The 12,276-nt window shown below is 39.9% G+C and overlaps 1 protein-coding gene and 1 long non-coding RNA gene across 3 annotated transcripts in view; one reads left to right on the top strand and one right to left on the bottom strand.

Moving 5' to 3' along the window:
• Nucleotides 1–12,276, bottom strand: part of CPQ (carboxypeptidase Q) — a 410,614-nt gene that overhangs the window by 11,596 nt on the left and 386,742 nt on the right. The gene's annotated exons all lie outside the window — the stretch shown is intronic.
• LOC311580103 overlaps nt 4,418–12,276 on the top strand; it is a 36,264-nt gene continuing 28,405 nt past the window's right edge. Inside the window, exon 1 of the long non-coding RNA XR_014773366.1 lies at nt 4,418–4,605. This is a non-coding gene — a long non-coding RNA (uncharacterized lncRNA). The remainder of the gene's footprint in view (nt 4,606–12,276) is intronic.

Consider the following 12,276-nt stretch of genomic DNA (forward strand, 5'->3'; position numbering starts at 1 on the left):
TAGAAATTAGTCAAGTGGAAAGTCTTATTCCCCACCGCAAGGTAGGCAAATCGTCAGGGTTTGATGGTGGTGCTACGGACAGGCTTGGGCTGGAGTCCTACTTTTGTCAGCCATTGTTAGAGGTCTGATTATGGTTCTAGAGGCTAGGTGGTTGAGAGTACACCAGACCAGTCACAATGGAGAATAAAAACTCCTGATCAGTGCTCCTCCCTTCACATGGCCAAGCTGACAAAGTGTAGAAAACTCAGCATCTATTCTTAAGCACTTAAATATTTACTCTATAGGGGAAAGAGACCTGGATATCTTTACTGACATTTAATAATACTACAAGGAGGAAATGTGGCTATAAAAAAAGAGAAAGGGACTTTTTTCCTATTTAAGAACCCCTAATAAAGCTCCGTGCATGATTTAAAAAGGTGTGTTGCCATAGAATTAAAGGGAGTATGGTTTTTGCTTGTTTTGAGACTGAGTCTCATCTGTAATCCAAGCTGGGCTGGAACTCATTATGCATCATAAGATGGTCTCAGGCATTCCTTATGTTATTTCCTTGGCCTCTGGATAAATGGGATTTCTTACTGTAAATGAGGAGCTGAGTGGGTATGAGAAAGAAAAGAAGGATGGCCATTTTTTCTGAGCATTGCAGGATTGGTAGCATTTAGAAGTAGGGTCAAGTTGGCAAGCCCTTCCATTTACATAATTTCGTGAATCTCCACTACTGTTGCAAGAAGTATACTGTAGTTCTTTTAACAGGCCCCAATAGAATGTCACAATAATTAAGTTATATTGAATTACAAAGAGAAATTCAATTATTTTGAAGCATGTAAACCTAATAATTTTAGGGATGATTTCAATTTGGTTCTGTAGCTCCCCACAAAATGCCTCTGGGGCAATTGAATTGGGGCTGGAAGGACAAAGAGCCTAAACCAACATGAACTTTCTACAGTTTTGACATTCCAAGGGGTCAAGGTCACAAGAAGCTGTAACATGAAAGAAAGGAGATAAATACAGTACAATGTTGGGATAATCTCTTTGTTCACTGTGTAAATATTGCCATTGTATTATTCAAATGTTGATTTCCGTATTAGCAGAGAGTTGAATACAGGCTAGACTTTGGTATTTTTTTTAATTTCATTAGGATAATTTTTCCTGTTTTTTAAAATTTAAATAATTTATTCAGATTACATCCTGGTTGTTATCTTCTCATTTGTATCTTCCCATTCCCTCTCCCCCGCCCCTTTCACCCTATTCCCCTTCCCTAGGCCTGTGACAGAGGGGACCTCCTCCCCTACCATATAATCACAGCCTATCAGGCATTATCCTGGTAGCCTGTTTACCCTTCCTCTGTGTGTCACCAGGCCTCCCCACCATGGGGAAGTGGTCAAACATGGGGCACCAGAGTTCATGTCAGAGTCAGTCCTTGCTCTTCACACAACTGTGGAGAATGCACTGTCCATTGCATTTGACAAAATCCAACACCCATTCATGTTTAAAGTATTGGAGAGATCAGGGATTTAAGGCACATACCTAAACATAATAAAGGCTATATACAACACTTCAACAGCCAACATCAAATTAAATGGAGATAAGCTCAAAGCAGTTTCACTGAAATCAGGGACTAAACAAGGTTAGCCACTATATATTTCTTCAATACTTGAAGTTTTAGCTAGAGCAATAAGACAACAAAAGTACATCAAGGGGATCCACATCAGAAAGGAGGAAGTCACATTGTCCCTATTCTCAGATGATATGATAGTGTATATAAGTAAACCCCAAAATTCCACCAGAGAGCTCCTACAGCTGATAAACACCTTCAGCAAAGTGGCTGGACAAAAAATAAACTCAAAAAAGTTAGTAACCCTCCTGTATACAAATATTGTTGTTTTTGTGAAGCATCACCTCTTCATCACCTTCTGATGGCATTATAAATAGCTGATGGTCAATAGCTGAGGCAAGAGAGGCAAGGATAGGAACTTTGGAAAATATAAGGTATAAGAGATTCATCATAGTCCTTCCAGACATGCAGAGACTCAGATATTTTGGGACTGAGGAGAGGTAACAGGCCTCATGGCAAACGTGGACTAGTATAGATGTGGTTAATTAAGTTATATGAGCTAGTTGGGAACAAGCCTAAACTTTCATAAATAATAAAATTTATGTGTTTATTCCATTCGCTGGCAGTCCAAAGAAAGTCCTGCTGTAGTACAACATTATACATGCTTGTACGTGTGTATGTGTTTGTGTCTGTGTGCATATGACATGTGAGTGTAGGTATTGGTCTTGAATTTCATTTTGTTAGTGTTTTCTGCTGCAAATAACAGAAAAGATAACACTTGAGCTCCACAGGGCTCTTCTGTGTCTGACTTTCCTCTTGCTGAGGGAGCATCGGTATTACCAATGTGTGTTATCACGCCCAGCCTTTATATGGGGTCTCCAGATTTCAACTTAAGTCTTCACGCTTGCATAAGTGATTTACCAATGGATCCATCTCCTCAGCCCTCAAATTCCATTCTAAAAGGCACATTACAATAAACTAAAACTGTAGTCACTAAGGAAAATATGTGTCATACGCAGGAGAATGAGGATAGATTTAGAGGAAGCTGTGATGGTGAGAAAAACCGAGCTGATCAGGAGCCTCTAGCTCCTTATTTCCCAGTTTTGCTCCTGTGCACTGGCACTGTTAGACGTGGCCGAAGTGAATGTGCCTGTCTATGCTTTCACGTTACAGAAAGATAACAAATCACTTAGCTAATGTGAAATTTTAGTGAGGTTCCCCCAAAATTAGTTTTTGAAGAAAGAATCACAAGGTTAGGAATATAGTCAACAATCTTTGCTTCAAACAATAATTCTTACAGGTAGAAAAGGGACATTTACAATGGTGAAAAGCTCGTTGACTGCTAACACAGCCTTCCTATGACACTTTCCTTTTACTTATTCAAATAGCCTGCTGTTTCCTTGGACATTTGGCAGCCCTCTTAACTGGCTTTGTGATAAAGGAATGCAATATCTTTACAGCAAATCTTCAAAGGCATTCTGAAAATCACTGTGCAGCAAGGGCATAAACGGGTTCAACACGAAAAGCTTTCTGACTTCCAAAACAAAGGAAAACAAAGATACAAGAAAAAACTGGGAAAATGAATATGCATTTAATGCAAACGCATTTCACTTAAAGCAAAACATTGGTTCTCAGAGTGTCCATTAAATAACAGTGGTCATGAAAAACCCTGGCTCTAGCTAAGACACTTTCAGAGAGGCTGCTAAATGCAAATTTAGCATTTAAATGTAGCTAAATTCCCAATGCTACTTAAGCCTGACTCTCATTAATTAATTTTTAGGGTAATCTTTCTAATTAAGAAACAGTGGCTATCCTTAGCCATCCAAATTAAGATCACAGTACATCTGATTAAGTGTTTCTGTGGTGAGATTATATATTTCTATATCTATCTATCTATCTATCTATCTATCTATCTATCTATCTGTCATCTAAAATGCCATGATGGAACATAACCTGGGAATAAGCTAAAATGAACTCTTCGCCACCATGAGTTTCTTTGTCAGGATGTATATGTATATACACATCATACGTAAAAAATATGATGCTTATGTATATTACAGTAAGAGAAATTAGATTAGATCACTTCCCTTGCTTGCAACAGGCATTTGATATAGACTACCTGTGGCCAGTGGGTTGCCAGGATGGTTGCTATCCTCATTTTAGGATTTCCTTCCATGGAGAAATGACTCAGACATTTAAATGTTTTCTTTCCATGCAAACTACTTGTCTGGTTCAATGACTATCTAATGTTCAAATGGCTTTATTAAAATTAAATAAGAAATAATGCTTCTGTTATTAGATTAATAAAGACCCTAATATATGGCTGTTGATCCTGTACTGGGGCACAAAAGTCCTTGTGCTCACAGAGCATTACAGAATGTTAAATATGCAGGGGTCATGCCTGAGTGGAAGAATAACTTGTTTTCTTGCCCAGAAAGCTGGGATTGGATAATGACCTGGTGACACTTTGCTGTCTGTAGAGGCAGACCTCACTTACCTTTTGCTATAGAGTCAAACATCGTCCAAATCCCCCAGAATGTTTGTCCTAGACTCTACATCCAGAGATCATTATCTTTAGATCCAGTTAATAGAAACAACTGTTAGGTGAAATGTCACATGTACTTTATGGTGTGCTGACCTCTGTGGTATCTCAGTCAGAGATCACACTAGATTCTCTAGGCCTTTTACTTATAGAGTCCACCCTCAAGGTCACACGCACGTTGCAAAGAAGTTTCTATGTGCTTGTAACCTTAAGATTTATTGTGCAGCTGGAATTGGAATGATTGTTGCCTAGAAACCTGGAATTGTGATGATTGTTGCCTGGAAACTTTCCCCCAGATTCTGTTGTGTTTAAACATGCTGACATTAAACTGCCTGGCATCAAACTCTCTAGAGGTTTTGATACAAGTTAATGAAGTCAATCTAAACCTAGCTTTTAGTCTCATCTCTTTCTGGAGGACTGCTTGCCTTGACACCTGGAGAGATCCCCTCAATACTGCTGCTCTTGAATACCTCCATTGACCAGAAACACATCCCTTGCCTTAGTAGTACAGGTAAATTCCTTTCTGGGAAAGCATTTATTGAGCATCTGTTGCATTAAAAAAAAATGAGTCATGGGAAATTTTTTAAATAAAAGATTGTGATAGATCTAAGAAAGCTCTAATAGGGGAGCTGGAACTCAACCAACAAAGGTTGTATAAGAACTAAGGTGAGAGCCAGGCGTGGTGGTGCACGCCTTTAATCCCAGCACTCGGGAGGCAGAGGCAGGCAGATCGCTGTGAGTTCGAGGACAGCCTGGTCTATAAAGTGAGTCCAGGACAGCCAAGGCTACACAGAGAAACCCTGCCTCGAAAAACCAAAAAAAGAAAAGAAAAGAAAAGAAAAGAACTAAGGTGAGCCTCTCCCCAAAAGGAATCAAAAGATTTCTCCAACTCTTCCCTGTTCCAGCCATGGAAAACAATGGCCGTACTTCTGTTTAGTGTTGATTAGAGTTTCCACCTTTTATGGACCAAGGGAGTTAGTTTTACTAGGTTCTTAAACCTAGACTATACCTGCTGACCATTGTTCTTTCCTACATGTTAGCATCTGACAATTGCTTTGCTAGCATGCTACTATATTGTTAGTTGCACAAATTATTATTATTTTTTTAATACATTTTTATTAATTTATACATATTACATCTCAGTTGTTAGCCCATCCCATGTATCCTCCCATTCCTCCCTTCCTCCCACTTCCTCCCTACTACTCCCCTCCCCTCCCCTAAGTCTGTGTCTGAGGGGGACTTCCTCCCCCTGAATATGCTCATACGGTATCAAGTCTCTCCTTGGTGACCTATTATCTTTCCTCTGAGTGCCACCAGGCATCTCCGTCCAAGGGACATGTTCAAATATGGGGCACCAGAGTTTGTGTGAAAGTTAGATCTCCTTCTCCACTCAACAGTGGAGAATGTCCATCGGCTAGTCCGGGTAGGGGTTCAAGGTTTTTACTGCCTATTTTTTCCTTGGCTGTCGCCACAGTTTGCAGAGGACCCCAGGGCCCAGACTCGCCTGTAGTTTTCCAGGACCCACTGGATCCTTCCATTTCCTCTTTCTCCCAGGCTTCTCACACCTAAAGTTTCAATAGGATGTCCTCCCCTCTTACCCACTATTCTGGTAGGTACAGTTTTTCATGGGGACGTACACCTTGGACTAGTGTCTCGATATAAGTGAGTATATACCATTTAGCTCTTTTTGCTTCTGTGTGAACTCACTCATTATGACAATTTCTAGTTCAATCCATTTGTCCACAAATTTTGGAAATTCCTTGTTTTTAATAGCTGAGTAGTATTCCATAGTGTAAATGTACCACAGTTTCTTTATCCATTCTTCTATTGAGGGACACGTAGGTTGTTTCCAAGTTCTGGCTATTATGAATAAGGCAGCTATGAACATGGTTGAGCTTATGTCCCTGTTGTGTGGTAGTACATCCTCTGGGTATATTCCAAGGAGTGGAATAGCTGGGTCTTGAGGAAGCCCTATTCCCATTTTTCTGAGAAAGCACCAGATAGCTTTCCAAAGTGGTTGTACTAGTTTGCATTCCCACCAGCAATGCAGGAGTGTTCCTCTTTCTCCACACCCTCGCCAGCATGAGGCGTCAGTTGAGTTATTGATCTTAGCCATTCTGATGGGTGTAAGATGGAATCTCAGTGTCGTTTTGATTTGCATTTCTCTGATGACTAAGGAGGTCGAGCATTTCTTTAAGTGTTTCTCAGCCATTTGATATTCCTCTGTTGAGAATTCTCTGTTTAGCTCTGCGCCCCATTTCTCAATTGGGTTATTTGGTTTGGTGGTGTTTAATTTCTTAAGTTCTTTATATATTTTGGATATTAGACCTTTGTCAGATGAAGAGTCGGTGATGATCTTTTCCCAGTCTGTAGGCTGTCGCTTTGTTCTCTTGACAGTGTCACCAGCCTTACAGAAGCTTCTCAGCCTCATGAGGTCCCATTTATTAATTGTTGATGTTAAGGCCTGGGCTGTTGGTGTTCTGTTCAGGAAGTTGTCTCCTGTAGTTGCACAAATTATATGTGCAGGCTTTCTGGTTCTGAATTTCATAATGTGTCACAGCTCGTGAGGAATGATAGCCCATGTCTCTGAGCCTTGGTCTCACTATCTGTAATATAATAATTACACTTAAATTTTTGGTTTGATTTTCAGTGACTAATGAGTTAGAATGTTGTTTGAACTATGGTATACTCACTGTGATAGTGACTTTTAATGTTCTCGTTACTTCCTTTAAAATCCAATTGGTTAATCTTTTGGTTTTATTTTTGCTAAGTATCAATACTTAGTCAATAAAAGCACAGATACTTTACAACATAATATTTTACATAAGCTTGTTAAAGAATTCTGTACTCCATCTCTCTGGGGTAATCATAAACACAAAGTAATATTTATCTCTTAGGCCGAGAAGAAAAGGCCTTCATCAAAAGCTGCCTATTAATATTTAAGAGGTTTGTTAAGTACACCTTGTTTTTTTATCTTACCATCCAGCTTTATACTGAAAAAGCATAGGTGTAGAAAGCATAGGTGTAGAGAGAGCTTCTACCAAGGAGCACTGCACTAATTGCAGCAGATCACTGAAGGAACATGGGAATAAACCTATTTGTAAATCAAAAGATCATTTTTTTTTGTAGCGCAAATGGTTATTCACTAATTTGCCTATGCCATAAATCTGAAGTTGGTAACTCAGCACCTATAACTGAGCTGATAAATGTTCAATGTTCAGACTAGGGTGCCTTGTGCAACTATTGTCAACCACACAAGAACTGCTCTTAGGAGCATCTTTCCTGGAGTTTTGAAGAGGTTCTTGGGAGAAGGAGGTGGCATATTTACACATGGTATGCAAAGGGTTTTTGCTGTTGTTTTGTTTTGTTTTGTTTTCATGGTTTTTTGCTATGCTTGTGTGTTCTTAAGCAGCCTGTATGAGTCACGCAGTTAAGAATCAAATATGCATTCAAGTTTTAACATAAAGAAATATCTCTGGTATTTGCTCTGCAAACCACCCATGTTTTCCCCACCACTGTTGTTCTGTTTTGAGAGTAGTCTTGCCTCATGTGCCCAGGGGGCTCCTCTGTCTTGGTTCTGGATGAAAATTGCCAGCTGCTGCATTATCTCAGCAAAGATATTGGCAGTATCTGACGTTCAAGTTTTGAAAATGTTTAATGCCAGTCTTCAGAGCATCAAGGGATGAAGAAGCAATTAAAACTCAAACTCCTGACTGGATTCTGTGATTCAATCAGATTCCTATATAGTTGGTAGTCCGACTCTTGGTGTAGCACCACAGCGCAGAGGTCTGTATACTGTCAGCAATCTAAGTGATCCCCTATTGCCGTTCAGGAGAGGATTATACCAGAGAATAACACATCACTCATCATGCCGAGTCATCTAACAGCATCAACTGGATGAATAATACTTTGAATTTAAGCAATCTTTGCTCCAGAACAAGACCAATACCTTTGCTTCTTATCCGTCATCACAACATTGGGTAAGGGAAGAAGAGGCTCTATTTACAATTCGGGGAGAGGACTATTTCCTTGAGATCACATAGCGATACAGATATAGATCCTAAGAGAATCTTGTACTTTGGACTTTGAAAACATTCTGTTAGATCAGGGTCATTGGATATACACATTGCTAAGGGCAGAAACTAAAAATGTTAAGTGTGCTATACATTCTCTGTTGTAAGCAATTACTCAGTGTGTTATTACAGCATAAAAACAATCATATGGATATACATGGATACATATGATTGATATGTACACATGAATGGATAGATATAATTGACTTTAATAAAATTATGTATATATATTATATGTGTTATACATCATTTTACCTATAATAAAAAAACAAACATTTAGCTCACAGACCATGGTTTATAACCCTTGTGCTAATTCATAACCCTTGATAAATGTGCCTCCTTTGAGCTGTAAAACAATCAAATGATAGCATAATGTAATATTGTTCACATTTCCTGTAGTCCAGAGAATCCTCCTAAGTGTGCTGTTAGTGACTTTTAATTTTCTGTATGAAGAAACTAAGAGGCAAGCTCACTGGTCCAAGACCAAGTGGTAATGAAACATGAAAAATAGCACATGTCTTGTGACTTCTGTTTCTTCTCTGGTACTTCTTTTCATGGGAAATTCTTACCTTTACTTCAATTTCACACTAGATATCCTAGCAGTGCAGCGGCTGATGACTTGTCTATGCACTGAGCTGTGAGAGGCTAAGTGAGAGATGCAACCACCACCTGGTGGATTCATGTGAGTCTTCTGACTCATTACACATTGTTAGAGGTTTTACTTTATTTTTATTTTTATTTTTTAAGAAATAACACAGGACATGAACTCTGGTGCCCCATATTTTACCACCTCCTCTGGGTGGGGAGGCCTGGTGGCACTCAAAGAAAGAATAAGCAGACTAGCAAGATGAGACTTGATAGCCTGTGACCATATAGTGGGTGAGGAGGGTCCCCTTGGTCATAGACCTAGGGGAGGGGAATAGGGTGAAAGCAGGAGGGAGGAAAGAACGGGAGGATACAAGTGATGGGATAACAATTGAGTTGTAATATGAATAAATTAATAAAATTAAAGAAAAGAAATAACACAGGTGTGAGTAGACAAATCTCAGTGTACCAAAAAGTATCCAGATAAATCGATGAGAAGGACTACTTGGTGCTAAGTAGCTTTTAAGATGAATGGCTTGGAACCATGATTTCCTGGATATTTTCTATCTCTTTCAGAATAGGGTACGTGATAGGGCCACCAATGGGACTGCTTTGCCTGCAACCAAGGAGTTTCTTGGAACATAGCACACTGAGTACTAATGTCAAAGAGTCCTAAGCAACCATGACTATTTGTTCATATTAACTAGGCAGTAAATGTTTGCTGAATGAATTGACTATACCTGATAACTATGCATCATTAGAGGTGATTCTCATCTGGAATGGGCACTAGGGGAACGGTGAAGGGGTTGGGGAAAATAGGGGAGTGATTTCTACCTTCCTTGAGACACCCAAATTATGCCTAGAAAATCAGACCCAGCTATATGAAATATCATTTGGATTCTATACTTATTTTGCATCTATATACAAGATTCTATATCAATGAATTAAAAATATCTTGTGAGTGACAATTGAGGCATTGAGTTGAGGAGTAGATTCACTAATCTACTTTTTGTTCTATCTTTCCTGTATATTTCTATATTCCTCCTTTTTGTTTTCAACTACTTTCTACAAATAGGATGTCAATGTCCAGTATGGTGTGAGGAATGCATCCTGTCAGGTCTGACCCAGTGTCAGTGTCTGGTTCTTTTGTTCTGAAAGCATATAATTTCTCATAAGCATTACACAGTCCTAAAATTATAAGTGTATAAAAGGTGTGCACGATGCATGGAACAATTAAGGTTGGGTTTCTGCTCTTTGTATGAGCAGGAAAAGAAGACATCTGTAAATCTTCATTCATGTCATATGAAGAATGGCATCTAATAGTAATTCATAGGGGTTCTTAAGTCAACAAGAAGCATTGTCTATGCCTAGACATTCATGTCTCAGCCAGCCTCAGAGCTAGTCCTATATAGTGGGATTAGCAATATAAATTACCTGCTTGCTTTGCAGTTTAAATTCTTCACATCTTCATTGTAGCCCCCTCCCCCATTCCCTCCCTCACCCCCTCTCCCTCCTCCCTTAGTACTCAGACAGGGGAGCCCTCTTCCCCTAATATCTGACCTCAGCCTATCAAGTCTCATCTGTATTAGCTGTAAACTTTTCCTCTGTAGACTGGCATGGCCATCTTGCCAGGGGGAAGTGATCTAAGTTCAGTGGCCAGAGGGCATGTCTGAAGTAGTCCCTATTCTCCAGATGTGGGATCCACAAGGTTGTGCTTTGTTTTGCATTTGGATTTCCTTCAAGCATATAAAAAGCCAATTGTAGCCATGGTATTTTATTTTGTGTAAACCAGATTTTTTAAGGTAGAAACTCCATGGCAAAGAAGTAAAGACATAGATTAAGTAGCGCTCACTGAGATAGCAGACAGAAAGCCAGTGGATAGCTCAGTGCCAGTGAGACTAGGAGGCAGGTGTGAGTAGGATTACACACCTCCATGCAACACTGTCCTCACCAATAACACAGCCTGATCATGCATGAAGAAAATCTATTTATTTTCAACTGAATGCCAAAGGAAGGCTAAATCTGGTAGCATTCTACTCTGTGGAGAACAATGTTAACATATTACAGGAGCTTAGTGAAATGCCATGGAGTTGAGCTGTAGACCTATGAGTACCTGAGCTAGCTGAAGCTATTCTTACTGAATCACTTCTGCATATGCATTGGCTGAGGTTCTCAGAGTATTCTATAGATCCCCAAACATTCTGAGAACACAAAATTGGGGTAGTGTGAGCCCATGAGCTAGAAGAAAACTGTTCAGGTTTGATAAGCCTTCCAAATGTTATCTGCATTTTCAGCAGTCAGACTTGCACTTGCTTTTGATTACAAAACACAACAGTTGGACAGTGCTGGTACCAAAATCTATGTTGGTAATTAGCTTCTGCCATGCAGTGAGTAGTCAGGGCTGTGGTCTCTGCAAGCAGAAGAGGAACACAGAGTAGATTTCAAGCTACCTTTCCTATGGGAAGGATGCTAACAAGCCCTTCCAGAAACATGTTGCCTTTCCCCTTCTTTGGTTCAGCATATTTCAGTTGTGAAGCAGAACAGAACAGAAGAAGGTGCTGCAGACAAGGATGCACATGGACACTGTCCAGGAAGTACTCCAGCTTCTGTCTTGTGCTCTGTGTATTTCGGAGTGGAAATTCTATACTCATTAAGCTGCCTGTAAGGAAACAATACAGGGAAACATGATGGGGTTTAGGAAGCTGAGAGGGAGGAGAAGAGGCAGGTCAGAGCAAAGAAACAATATGAGGACACTGTTTTGAAGGGGACTGCAAAATATTCAAGCAGAGAGGAAAAAAGGCCTGTGCAGAGTTTGATGAAGTCTGAGGGGATGATTCATTTCAGTGCTGACAACTGGCAGTGACATCATCATTGTAGACACAGAAAAATTAATATATTAGGGTGAGGGATGACTAAGCATTTGATATTTTCAATTTATGTAGAGATCTACTGGAATTAAATTACTAGCAACTAGACAAAACCATGATGCACAGAAAAGCAGCACATTGACCACCTTCTCTGTGTCAACAGCAGAACTGTGTCGCATCATTTAACCCCAAGCTTGCCAGTGCTGTGCAGTACAGGCCTAACTTGAGGGAAAACTCCAGTCCCTCCCCCACAAACTGCAGTGCCTTGTGGGACAAAGTCCTAGCATACTCTAGAATGGAAACCAGTACTTATTGATCACCAATTTGTGGTGTGACCACAAGTTTGGAACGTTTTCTCACTTTGTTCATCATCTATTACTCCAACTTCACTCACAGGCAGAAGGGTTGTCTGACACCAAATGCCAGGCTTCTTTAAAGGACAGTTCCAATCACTGCCAATACAATTACCCAAGTGTGGTGCCTGGGTTGGGAGTAACGTGAAACTTCAGCAGCTGTACCCATTCTGAACAGGGAGATCTCATTTGAAAGCTCTAGTAGAAGAAACTGGGTAGAAACCCCAGGAAGATTTATTGTGTACACACTCATCACTTTCATGGTGGGTGTTTTGGTGCCCTTTCTGGGGTTAGTTAACACATC

This window comes from Acomys minous (assembly GCF_964271855.1).
Source record: "Acomys minous genome assembly, chromosome: 12".
NCBI classification, from domain to species: domain Eukaryota; kingdom Metazoa; phylum Chordata; class Mammalia; order Rodentia; family Muridae; genus Acomys; species Acomys minous.